The following is an 11944-nucleotide window of genomic DNA, read 5'->3' as shown; positions in this document are numbered from 1 at the left end:
CAGAATTAAATAAACAAACAGTAGCAGGCTGCTGTAGTGGATTATGGGTCCAATCCTATCCAATTTTCCAGTGCTTTATCTGCAGCTTTAAAGGTTCACACACACACACAAAAGATTCATACAAGCACTTTGGATCTGTGCCTGTAACTCATCTTGGTAGACAGCGCAGATCTTTTAGTTTTGGTAAAAGATCTGATCTACAGGTCTCCGTAGGCCCTACCATCATTTGTAGCTGGTAGTTTCTGTCATTTTCCAAACTCACAGACAGTGGCTATTGAAGAAAAACTTGAGGTTTTTCTGGAGTAGGAAGCGACATTATAAAGCAGAGTGATTTTGGAAGAGACCTGTCAGAGAGTGAAATCTATACAAGGCAGCCAGACGTAACCGCAAAAGAAGACTGCATCCCAAAATGTAGGACGTCCAAGAAAAATGTAGGACATGACAAAATAGAAGTTAAACACACTTGTATATTGATTTCATGTGGTTAATTTAAACACTCTATTATTTAATTTAATTTAAAACTACATTACGTATAATTTATTAATTAAAAGAAGGCTATGCAAGCTCTGAGCTGCCTGCAGGGGCCAGATCATAGGGGAAGGGAGGGCATTTAAGTTCTTTTCCAGGACACAAGGCTAAAAAGAGGACATGTCCTGGAAAAGGAGGACGAATGGTCACCCTGACTCTACACTCACCCGCTCTGCAAAGGAAAATGAGAGAGAGAGAGAGAGAGTTCCTCTTCCAAGCCAACATTAGAAGCCTTTAAAAAGCCCATTGGCTGCTCCCTTCTGACTCTAGAAGGCAGCAAGCCTGCAATCAATGAATGGGTGGGACCTGGGAGTAGGGGGTCCCTCTCTGACGGCTGATTGGGGGGAGGCAGTGCAGGAGCTGATGCTCTCTGAGCCATAGACTCTGCCCCCCCTCCCAGCTCATACAATGAGCTCCAGCTCAGAGAGAAAGGGGAGGAGAGAAGGAGGGGAAGTAGAGGTGGCTTGATTTTTTTTTTTTTTTAAGTGGTATTACACCAGCTGAAGGGTTAGTTCGGGGGAAATACACACAGGCACAGGCAGGGGAGAGGTACAAGCTGCACTTGTGAGGGTCCTTCCTCTGGGCTTTCAAGAAGGATCTCAGGGCTGGAGGAGAGGAGCAATTGCAGAAGAGGAGGGGGGGCAACAAACGACCCCCGATCCTGCCCAAAGGGCCAGCGGGAGCTGAAGCAGTCCAAAGGTAGGAGGAGTTTTTTTCCCCCTTGGTGCTGGCTAATCAAGGCTGCCTGGCGTGGGTGGGTGCGTGGTCTGGCAGCTTCTGCATGACCCTATGCAGGGTGGAGAGGATTTTCTCGTCTGGATGCCGGAGAAGTGTGCTGGGTGTGGATGCACAGTGGCTTTGGGGAAAGGGTGGCGGGTGCCTCTATTCAAGGTACTGGGGTGGGGTGGGGGGGATCAGGTCCAGCAGGGCTCCTCCTGGAACTGCAGTGTGCCTGTGTCTGGAGGAGGAGGAGGGGAAGATGGATTGGGGGGGGGGGGGTTTGGAGGCATCAGGAGCGCTGGCAACCTCCCCAAGTCAACCACACTGCGCAAGTCAAGACTGGGGAGGGAAGAGAGAGAGGCGGCTTGAATCGGAACCGGTTTCTGCACCTTTTGGTCTCATCTTCCCCCTTCTTTCAAGCAAGGGGGTGCTGCAGCCCAAAGCAACCCGTCGCCCCCCCCCCCCATCCTCAGGCAGCCAACCCGAACTTCAGGCACCCACCCCCCCAGGGAGGCATCAGTGCTCCCTTTCTGGCATCCCAGCTCCAGACGACAATGGTGCATCCTTCATCGCTCCATTGGGGAGCAGGCTGCAATGCCTTATGGGCCCCCCCAACCTTCAATGGGGAGTCACCCCCACCTTGCTCCTCGGTGGACATCCTGGGGCAGTGCAGCCCTCCATTGCCAGACCCCCCCCCCCCAGCAGCAGCAACAACAAAAGGATATTGCGAAGGGGGTGGTTTCCTGTTTGATGGGGACCTGGAGGGAGAGGGTTGGGTGGGTGTGCTGGGAGTCACGCCTTCCCCGCTGTTATTCTAAGGGCCTGATCCTGTCCAACTTTCCAGTGCCAATGCAGCTTCCATGCAGCCTCAAGGTAAGGGAACAAGCATTCCGTTTTCTGGAAGAGGCCTCCATGATTGCCCCACCCCCAAAGATGCAGCACACACCCTGTTGGCACAGCTACATTGGTGCTGAAAAGTTGGATAGGATTGGGCCCTAAGGCCAGTTTCCTCATGCATACAGGAGCTGAGCCTTGCCTGTGAGCTGGAAACCTGTGACCGTCGCACCCTTCCCCACCACGGGGCCCTGCATCCTCTTCTGCACCCCAGTGTGAGCAAACTTTTCAGTCCTTCCTGTCTTCACAGGTGACCCCCCTTGCCTGTGCACCCCTTGCTCCCCTCCTAGCCGTTGATACAGTCCTGCCGAAGTCCAGGCCCTCACCACACTTTGCTGTAGTGAGCAAATGTCACCTTTCAGAGAGTTGAATCCTGGAGGGATACAAGCCCTGCCAAGAGGAGGGCATCCTCAGCACACCTTTCTTCCCTTTCTTTTTGTAGGTGGCACCAGAAAAGTGGGGAATTAAGAGAGACACATCCTTCCCCCCCCCTTAATTAGCTCCCCACCATCATCATTCATGGACCAGGGGACCACCACAAAAATTGAGTGTTGGGAGACTTAGACAAAAGAAAATACTTCTTTACCCAGCATGCAACTGGTCTGTGAAATTCCTTGCCACATGATGTTGTGATGGCACCTCACCTGGATACCTTTAAAAGGGGATTGGGCAGATTTCTGGAGGAAAAGTCACAGGCTACAGGCTGTGATGAGTATATTCAACCTCCTGGTTTTAGAAGTAGGCTACCTCAGAATGCCAGGTGCAAAGGAATGGCAACAGGATGCAGGCCTCTTGTTGTCTTGTGTGCTCTGGACTACTGTGAGACATAAAAAGTTGGGTTAGATGGACCTTAGGCCTGATCCAGTGGGGCTTCTGTGATAACTGGAAGGAAAGGCACATGTCACTCACTATCAGTCAGATTATATGACTGCCACTTAGTGTTTTGGATGACGTAGTTCCTCTCAGAAGTCCAGAGAGGCCCTGAGGTCACGTCCATCTTTTGAGGCACCTAACTGCAATAAATTAAAATCAAATGCCAAAAAAGAACATGTGCTTACAGATTGAGGTCCCAACTCAAATGGCCTCTTGGCCTCACCTCTCATATTCTGATGGGTTCTGGCTATTGTTCAAGAAAGCTTCTATTGAAGTCAGTCTCTGTTGATTTTGTACTCAAACAAAGTTTGAGGTGCTACCAGGGCAGGCCTGTCCATGAGGCAGTTGGAGGCACCCACCTCCACCCACCACTCACCTCCACTGTGCCTTCTCCCGCTCCACTTTCTGGGGATGGAGCAGAAGAGGAGGTGTGAAGAAGAGTGGGAGGAAGAGCATTAGAAGCAAGTGGGTGGACAGAAGTGGGATCCCCTCCAGGCCTGAGGTGACCATTTCAGTCAGCCTCATGAATGGGTCAGCCTTAGTAGCAGCTTATAGACTGATTTCAGCATAAACCTTCCTGGATTACAGCCCCTTTCATAAGATGCATGAAGAGACAATTTCAGTTGGCAGGTATATGATGGGGGAAGCTTCTTATTGGAGGGGGCTGTTGCCTCTTTCGATCTCCCTCCAACGCACTAGCCCACCATTCTCACTCCTGGAAAGGAGTCGCTGTTCCCCTTTGTGTCTAGATAGCTGCAGAAACTCAGGACGGCCAGGGTTTGAGTGAGGTTCCTTCTACGGAGAATGGCTTCCTTCCTGCACCTCTGAATGCCCACCCACATGTGTCCTTGGTTCCTCTTATGTGCATTGTCTTTTATTTTTTTATGATCCTTCTGGGTTTCTCCCCAGCCTGGTCCCACAATTTCCGTCTCCTTTCCAACACTCACAGATCCGGGAATTCTCCTCTCCTTCCAACGGAAATCCTGTTTTTCTTGTCCAGGGGTTGAGCTGCAAGGAGATGATAGGTGCTGCTGGTGATAGAGTGGGAGGGGGGAAGTGGTGGTTGTGATGGCTATTCCTGTCCAGGATGCTCCTTCTCTGTTGGGTTAAGTAGAAGAGAACTTTTTTTTTCCATTAGCTATCTTGGTGTTTTTGAATTGCAGAGAGCATTCCCTACATAGGCCTCAGAAGGGCTGCCCCTTGCCAGGCTGGGGAAGGGGCAAAATTCCTTCCAAGAGGAATTTTATCAGGGGGTACAAATGTTCTTTTGAGCCCTTCCCAAAAGGGGAGGGGGTGAAACAGAGCAGGGGAGGGTGATAAGAGGGTGGGCAGAACAAGGGTGGGGAGGAAGCAAAACAGGGCAGGGGAAGGATGGTGATAGCCAGAAAAGTCTTTGGAGCCCAGGTCTACTGAGATTCCCAGTGTGGACCCCAGGTCTTCCTGCCCACACAGCATCAGCAGCTAGATACAGTAACAAAAGAAAACCAAACACACTCCTAAGTCTCTCTAAAATCTCTGAAATATAGAAAATCATTGCAGAAAATTAGCATCATCGTATTTGGGCTCACACTAGAATGGACAGTGTCCTGTGCATCCCACGATGTGCTTCTGCAGCAGATGTAGCCCCGAAGCTGTGTCCCTGAGCTCCAATACACTCTCTCATGGCAAGCGGATCCACAAGCCTAACAGCTACTGTAGCAGGCCGGTTTCCAACCTGATTTGACACAGTGTGAAGGAGTGTCATGTATACATTCCTCGACCCAGCACATATGGCTTGTGGCAGCAGCTGCCGCTGTGAACCCAGAATCCCATGCAGTCAATGAGTTTCGGTGAGATCAGAAGATGCAAGATCCCAGGAAATTTCTGGGTCTCCTCCTTTGGCTCCTGGGTCCCCTTTTTGAACCCTTTTGTTCCCCTGGGTACAGATTACCCCCTCCCCCCCATGGGCCATGGAGCCCAGCATCCACTTTGCACGGTGTTCTGCCATATCCTACTGGGAAGATCACAAGTTATGCATGCAACCCTGTCATGGGCTTGGCACCTCCCTTACGAGGAAAGGCTACAATATTTGGGACTCTTCAGTCTAGAAAGAAAGCACCTGAGGGGAGCTTATAGAGACCTATAAAATTATGCATGGGATGGATGCAGAGGAATGTTCTTTTCTCTCTCACAAAGCACCAGAACCAGGGGACAGCCATTAGTATTACTCTATCAGGCGGGAGAGTCAGAACAGACAAAAGGAAGTATTATATTTTTTCCCACATTTTTATGGCACCCTTCCTCCAAGGAGCTCTGGGTAGTGTACATGGTTCCTTCCCTCGTTTGTTCTCATAACAACCCTTTGAGGCTGAGACATAGTGACTGACCCAAGATCACTCAGGAAGCTTTATGGCTGAGCAAAGGTTTGAGCCTGGATCTTCCAGGTCTAAATCTAATACCAGAACCACTACACCAACCTGGCTTTTATGTCTTTACCCAGTGTGTAATTAAGCTGTAGAATTCCTTGCCACAGTATGTTGTGATGGCTCCTGGCTGTTAGACCATCAGAGAATTGGGCAGAAGTCCATCTCAGATTACAAGTCATAATGACTGAATGCATCCTCCAGATTTTTAGAGGTAGCCTATCTCTGAATGTCCGGTGCAAGAGAGTGGCAACAGGATTCAGGTACCTTGTGAACCTGCCTGCTCCCAGAGGCATCTGGTGGACCACTGTAAGATTCAGGCAACTGGACTAGATGGGCCCATGGCCTGATCCAGCAGGGATCTTTCTGGCACAGGGGTGCCCAAACATTTTGGCAGAAGGGTCACCTCATCTCTCTCACTGTGTCAGGGGCTGGGGAAAAAAATTAATTTACATTTAAAATCTGAATAAATTTACATAAATGAATTTATTAGAGATGGAACATATGAATGAATGAAGGTCTTGTAGTAGGTCAAGGCCTATAAAAGGCCTTGCACAAAGCAAGGCCAGCCTTTCCTTCGCTGCCACTGCTGCATCACAGACATGTAACAGCAAGTAGGTGAGGGAGCCCTCGTTCCACAGCTCAGGTGAGAAGTCAAACAGTCGTGCTAAGAGCAGTTGAATCGGGCCAGCGTGGGCTCCAGCATGTCTCCGGAGGGCCAGAAGTTCATTGGAGACTGAGAGCTCCCCGAGGGCCAGATTGTGAGCCCCCGACGGCCACAAGTGGCCCCCAGGCCGGGGTTTGGGCACTCCTGTCCTAGCACATTGGGCTACAAAGCAGCTTCACAATGATTTTAAAAAGTGCAGCACCCCACAGTTCCTCTGGGGTGCATCTTATCCAAGGTGGTGTCAGGGATTGGTTAGGTTGGGCACTGACTAAAGGCCCATATCCATCAGAAGGCCCACTTGGCCAAGCCAACTGCGGAAACTTTTATACCAATGGCAGTGGTTGCGCACAAACCACCAACAAGGGTGATCAGGGGTGCCATGGGAGACCTCGTACAGGGAATTTCTTAGGATCCCCAACAGCGTGATGCATCTTAGAAGAACTGTGTTCTCATTTCAGCCCATCTGGTCCCTTATACCATATTTGGAAGTATATTGGCTTTGTACACCCAAGTTCCATTTTGCACTCATGGCCATTTATTTATTTGTCATAATAAACAGACCCCACATAGTCAGCTTGTGCCATTGATATGACCCTGGGCGATATATGACGATATATGGTGTAGGGGAGAGCACCTTGTGTTTAGACCACCTGAATTAATTCCATTGCCTTGAGCCCAGACCAGAATTACCTAAAGCTTGCTTTTTTGCCTTCTAAATTCATTCTACCTATTATCCCCACCCTGTGCCAAACCATCTGTTCCACAGACATGTGCAGAAATACTTGCAGTCCGTTACGTGCAGAGCGCCTGCTGTTACGTGCAAAGATTTGTGAATTGGAACATGAATCCAACACTTCCAGTCAAATGGAACAAGACGTCTCTGAGTCCTCCTAAAACTGCGCGCAGGAAAACAGCATCAGGGCAAAGCAGCAGCTCTTCCCAAATCAGGCTGCAATGACCGAGCAAAGGTGTAAGCACACTGGTCTGGGCCCACAGTCTCACAGAGTATGAGCACATTGGCACAAAACGATGTGTTTTCAGCAGTTATGCTAAAATTGCAGTGCAAAGTCAATGCATGCCTATTCAGGAGTAAGCTCTGTTGACTTCAGTAGTACTTACTCCCAGGAAAGTGTGTATAGGAATGCAGCCAATCCTAGCCCCGGCCAGTCCAGACCATGTAGCACCACTGATAGAGCATGCACTACACACGATCTGACCAGATGGCCCAGGAGAAGTAAGGAAAAATCTTTGTTCCTTTTTTTTTTTTAGATTGTGAACCCTCCTGGGACAGGGAGCCAGCAGTTATTTGATTTCTTCGGTAAACGGCTTTGTGAATTTTTTGTTGAAAAGTGGTATATAAATACTGTTAATAATGGAGAACTCGTGCAAGGAAAGTGCCCTACAGGTAGACCACAGATGTGATACAAGGACATCTGCAAGAGGGATCTGAAGGCCTTAGGAGTGGACCTCAACAAGTGGGAAACCCTGGCTTCTGAGCGGCCCGCTTGGAGGCAGGCTGTGCAGCACGGCCTTTCCCAGTTTGAAAAGACACTTGGCCAACAGTCTGAGGCTAAGAGGCAAAGAAGGAAGGCCCACAGCCAGGGAGACAGACCAGGGACAGACTGCACTTGCTCCCGGTGTGGAAGGGATTGTCACTCCCGAATCGGCCTTTTCAGCCACACTAGACGCTGTTCCAGAACCACCTTTCAGGGCGCAATACCATAGTCTTTCAAGACTGAAGGTTGCCAACAACAATAATAATAATAATAACCTCCACATAGGCCACCTGACTTCCACTGGAGCACCTTGAACCTATGCAAGCTCTTTGCTAGCATATGTCCAAGGAGACTTCTGGGGATGGGTCCAGGCCAGGAAGGGAGGATAGGGTCTTGGTGCACACTGCTGCCACCAGATTCTTCCCCTCCCACCCCCAATGTGGCCAGATCCCCATTTCAAGCTGCCCACAATCTTCCCCCAGACTATACCCCCTGCTGACCTACCTACTCCGGTGGTGGTTTGGCAGCCCACCGCTGCTGGGATGGGACTTTGCAGCTCCCGCACTGTTGCTAATGCCACCTGCTGCTGGAGTGGCTCATGTGAGAGTGGGCCTGGCCTTACGCTGATGGATCATGAGATCCCTTGGTGTAAGACCCTGTTAAGATTGGGCTGCAAGCCTCTAAGCAGGGGTGCCCAAACCCCAGCCCTGGGGCCACTTGCGGCCCTTGGGGACGCTGAATCCGGCCCATGGGCAGCCCCATCTCCAATGAGCCTCTGGCCCTCCAGAGACTTGCTGGAGCCCATGCTGGCCCAAAGCAACTGCTCTCAGCATTCATTCGTTCATATAAGTTCCGTCTCTAATATGTTCATTTATGTAAATTTATGTAAATTTATTCAAATTTGAAATGTAAATTAATTCCTTATTTTCCTGGCCCCCAACACAGTGTCAGAGAGACGGTGTGGCCCTCCTGCCAAAAAGTTTGGACACCCCTCTAATGCAATGTAGGAGTTATATTGGCAAGACTGAACCCACTGGTTTTGATTTTTGAGTTGCTCTTTGCTGCCAGCCCTTGGGCTGCAGGAGCTGAAGTGCCAGCTTAGTACAGCGATAACAGGTTAAACTGGCAGTTTAATCAACAGCAGTTTTATCTGTGGGGTGTGAAGCACACCTGTTTATTTCAGAGGATATGTTGATCCTGACATGTTACTATTTTAAGGGAATGATAAGGAAAATATTATAGATATCTTGACATTGACATTATCAGACAAATCCTAACCAACACAATCCTAACCAACTTTCCAGCACTGGCATAGCTGTGCCAGTGGGGCATGTGCTGCATCCTGCAGTTGGGGGGCAGTCATAGAGGCCTCCTCAAGGTAAGGTAATGCTTGTTCCCTTACCTCAGAATTGCATTGCCCTTATGTCAGTGCTCAAAAATGGGTTAGGATTGTGGCCAAAGTTTTTGTTTTATTAAGTTGTACGTTTTCTCATACTTCCTACAGTAGCCCCTAAGAGCACCTGAACAATTGGTTTGGTGGTAATACTTTATTAATACTTTATTCCAAAATGTGAGTTGGGAACCACTTGGTGGATTGCGAGCCAATTTCAGTTCAATGTGTATTTTATTTTTAATAGATTTTGTGCTAACATGGTATATATGACTGGGGAAATGATACAGATCTGTACTTTTAACAGGCTACTATGTATGCCTTTAACAATGACAGTCTATGCAACTGAGGGTGCAATCCTAACTGCGCCCTATGCCAGCCCAAGTCCCTTGGGCCGTACTGGGAGGGTCGCAACCGCGCATAAAGCACATTTGCGCCTTCCTGGGAGGAAGCCAGGCCGGAACTCCGAGAAGCACCAGCCTGGGGAGGCTGACGGAAGCCTCCGCGCCAACTTGCCCCCAGCTTCCCCCCAGACGAAAGGTAGGCATGGGGAGAGAGGGAGACGTTCCTGGGTGGGGGGAGGGAGGGCGATGGGTGACCCCGGGGGTGGGCTGGCAGGGAGCGGGAGGCAGGGCTGGGATCTGGTAGTTATGCCGGATCCCAACCCCCTTCCCTGGGGAGAACGGAGCAACTTCAAGCCGCCCCGCTCTCCTCGGACTTGTGCCACCTCAGGAGGTAGCACAAGTCTGAGGACACCATAGGCGCCAGCAGCCCTTACCCAGGAGTAAGGGGAAAATTTTCCCCTTGTCTCTGGCTAAGCTGCTGCTGGCCATAATCCTGCACTGGGTACAGCGCAAGCCTCCTGGCTTGCCTGTTCCAGCGCAAGTTAGGTTTGCACCCTTACTCTTTAGTAAGTGTGGATAGGATTGCAGCCTTTGGGATATTTGGGGAATTTTTTAAAAACACATCAGCAACTGCTTGGGAGGGCTTAGGAGGGCTCTTTTTTATTTTAAATAATTTTTAAAACTTATACTTCTTATAAGTTTTAAATTTACTTAATTACAGGAATTGATTTGATTTGATGTTAAAAAATTTCCTGCTTGATGATGTCACTTCCAGCCATGACATCACTCCCAGTGGGTGCTGACAGAAAGTGGGTCCCGGTGCTAAAAAGTTTAAGAACCACTGTTTTATCCAGTTAAAAAGTTATTCAGCCTTCCTCTGACACATTTTGAAATTCCTAGTCAAAGCAGAGTTTCATTTGAGCTCATCAGGGCTTGATTTAGAACTTGCTATCTTTCTGTTTCTAAAATTTCGGTGTCATGTCCAACTTCAGTGTCAAGGCCCGACTTGGGAATATGTGTTGTAAAGAGAAAGACAAGCATGCTTCTGAGCATACGTCAAGTGCATTTCCTCCATCACTGAATAGTGCACACCTGCTTTTATGCAGCCTTGAGTTTTGCTCCCTGTATGAAGTTGGAGACAGTTTCGTAGGATTGAAACAAGAGTTTCCTCTGCATAAGACAAGAGATGAGAATGTATCTTGCAAACAGGAGAAAATAGTTTTTATTCTCCTTCAAGAGGGAGGGAAAATGGCCAGGACTTTGCTTGCCATTGTATCCTATTTGGTATGGGACAGCCAGAGTGTTTTTAGTGCCCATTGACCAGAGTATGTTTTCATTCCAGGCAAAATTCACGGTACTGGTTATTATCTATAAAGCCCTACATGGCTTCAGAGCCAGGTACCGGGAGGACTGCCTCACCCTGAATAAACCTGTCTGCATCCTGGGTTTGTTATCGGAGACTCTGCTCCACATCCCTCTACTTCCTATGGAGGTCTCGCCGGTAGGAATGCAGAAAAGGGACTTTTTGGTGGTCACCCCCTCCAACTACGCTGATAAACGTTCTGTTCCACTTTGGCTTTTGTTAAGAGTTAGGTTTTTTTTGTTCTTTGGTGCTTAGTTTTTTAAAAACTTACATGCTTGCTTTCAGTGGCGTCATGAGGGTTTGCGCCACCCAGTGCAGGAGGCCAGTGCATCACCCCTATGATGGACCTCTTCCCATGCCGTGAATGGGGCGATGCCCTGGGTGGTGGATGTGGTGATACACCATCACCCCACCCTGCTGGTTTTTTGGCGATAACTTTTGATGAAATATAGATAGTTCAATGCAATTTGTTTCACTGCGTTCTGCATGAACTTATACATCAAGTGATATATAATATGATGGTATTATTCAAAAATATCAAGTTTTAAAAAATGTTGAACAGTAGTGGTGTCACCCCGCCCCTGTGCTTGTCACCCAGTGCGACTTGCAACCCCCCCACACGCCGTAGCAATGCCACTGCTTGTTTTTAATGAAACTGTAAGCTGCCTTGACATCTTGTTAATTGGAACAGGAAGGCAGTAGCTATATAAATTCTGAAAGTGTTATGCGCTCTGTGTGCCAGCATTGAGTTATAGGGGGATCTGAGAAAAGGTCCAGCACTGGGCATATTGGGCGTTATCCCTGCCACTAGTGCTGAGTGTTCAAGGGTGAGATTGGCTAGGTGGACCTGCTGATGGGCATGGAGTCTCAGCCTGTAGTCTACCTGGCCAACCCTTGGAGCAACCTGTGCTGTGGTATAGGGTTGCTAACTGATCAGAATAAGAGAGAGACTGACCTACTGTTGGAGCTTTAAGACCAGAAATGGTGCTGTGGAGATCATAGACTCATAGGGACCCAGAAGTTGGTCATCTAGTCCAGGGGTGCCCAAACCGTGGCCCGGGGGCCACTTGCGGCCCTCAGGGGCTTTCAGGGAGCCCCCAGTCTCCAATGAGTCTCTAGCCCTCCAGAGACTTTTTGGAGCCTGTGCTGGCCCAACACAACTGCTGTCAGCAAGAGGATGACTGTTCGACTTCTCACCTGAGCTGTGGGACAAGGGCTCCCTCTACTACTTGCTGTTTCACGTCTGTGATTAAGCAGTGGCAGTGAA

At 49.2% G+C, this 11944-nt stretch overlaps 1 protein-coding gene across 2 annotated transcripts in view; it reads left to right on the top strand.

Moving 5' to 3' along the window:
* Positions 1-1049: 1049 nt before the first annotated feature.
* The window catches only part of FGR (FGR proto-oncogene, Src family tyrosine kinase), an 83729-nt gene continuing 72834 nt past the window's right edge, over positions 1050-11944 (top strand). For both annotated transcript variants that reach the window (XM_066639076.1, XM_066639075.1), the window contains exon 1: positions 1050-1227. The gene's annotated coding sequence lies outside the window, so the exon portion shown is untranslated. The remainder of the gene's footprint in view (positions 1228-11944) is intronic.

Source organism: Tiliqua scincoides, chromosome 10 (assembly GCF_035046505.1).
Source record: "Tiliqua scincoides isolate rTilSci1 chromosome 10, rTilSci1.hap2, whole genome shotgun sequence".
Lineage (NCBI taxonomy): Eukaryota > Metazoa > Chordata > Lepidosauria > Squamata > Scincidae > Tiliqua > Tiliqua scincoides.
This window is presented reverse-complemented; position numbering and strand designations above follow the sequence as displayed.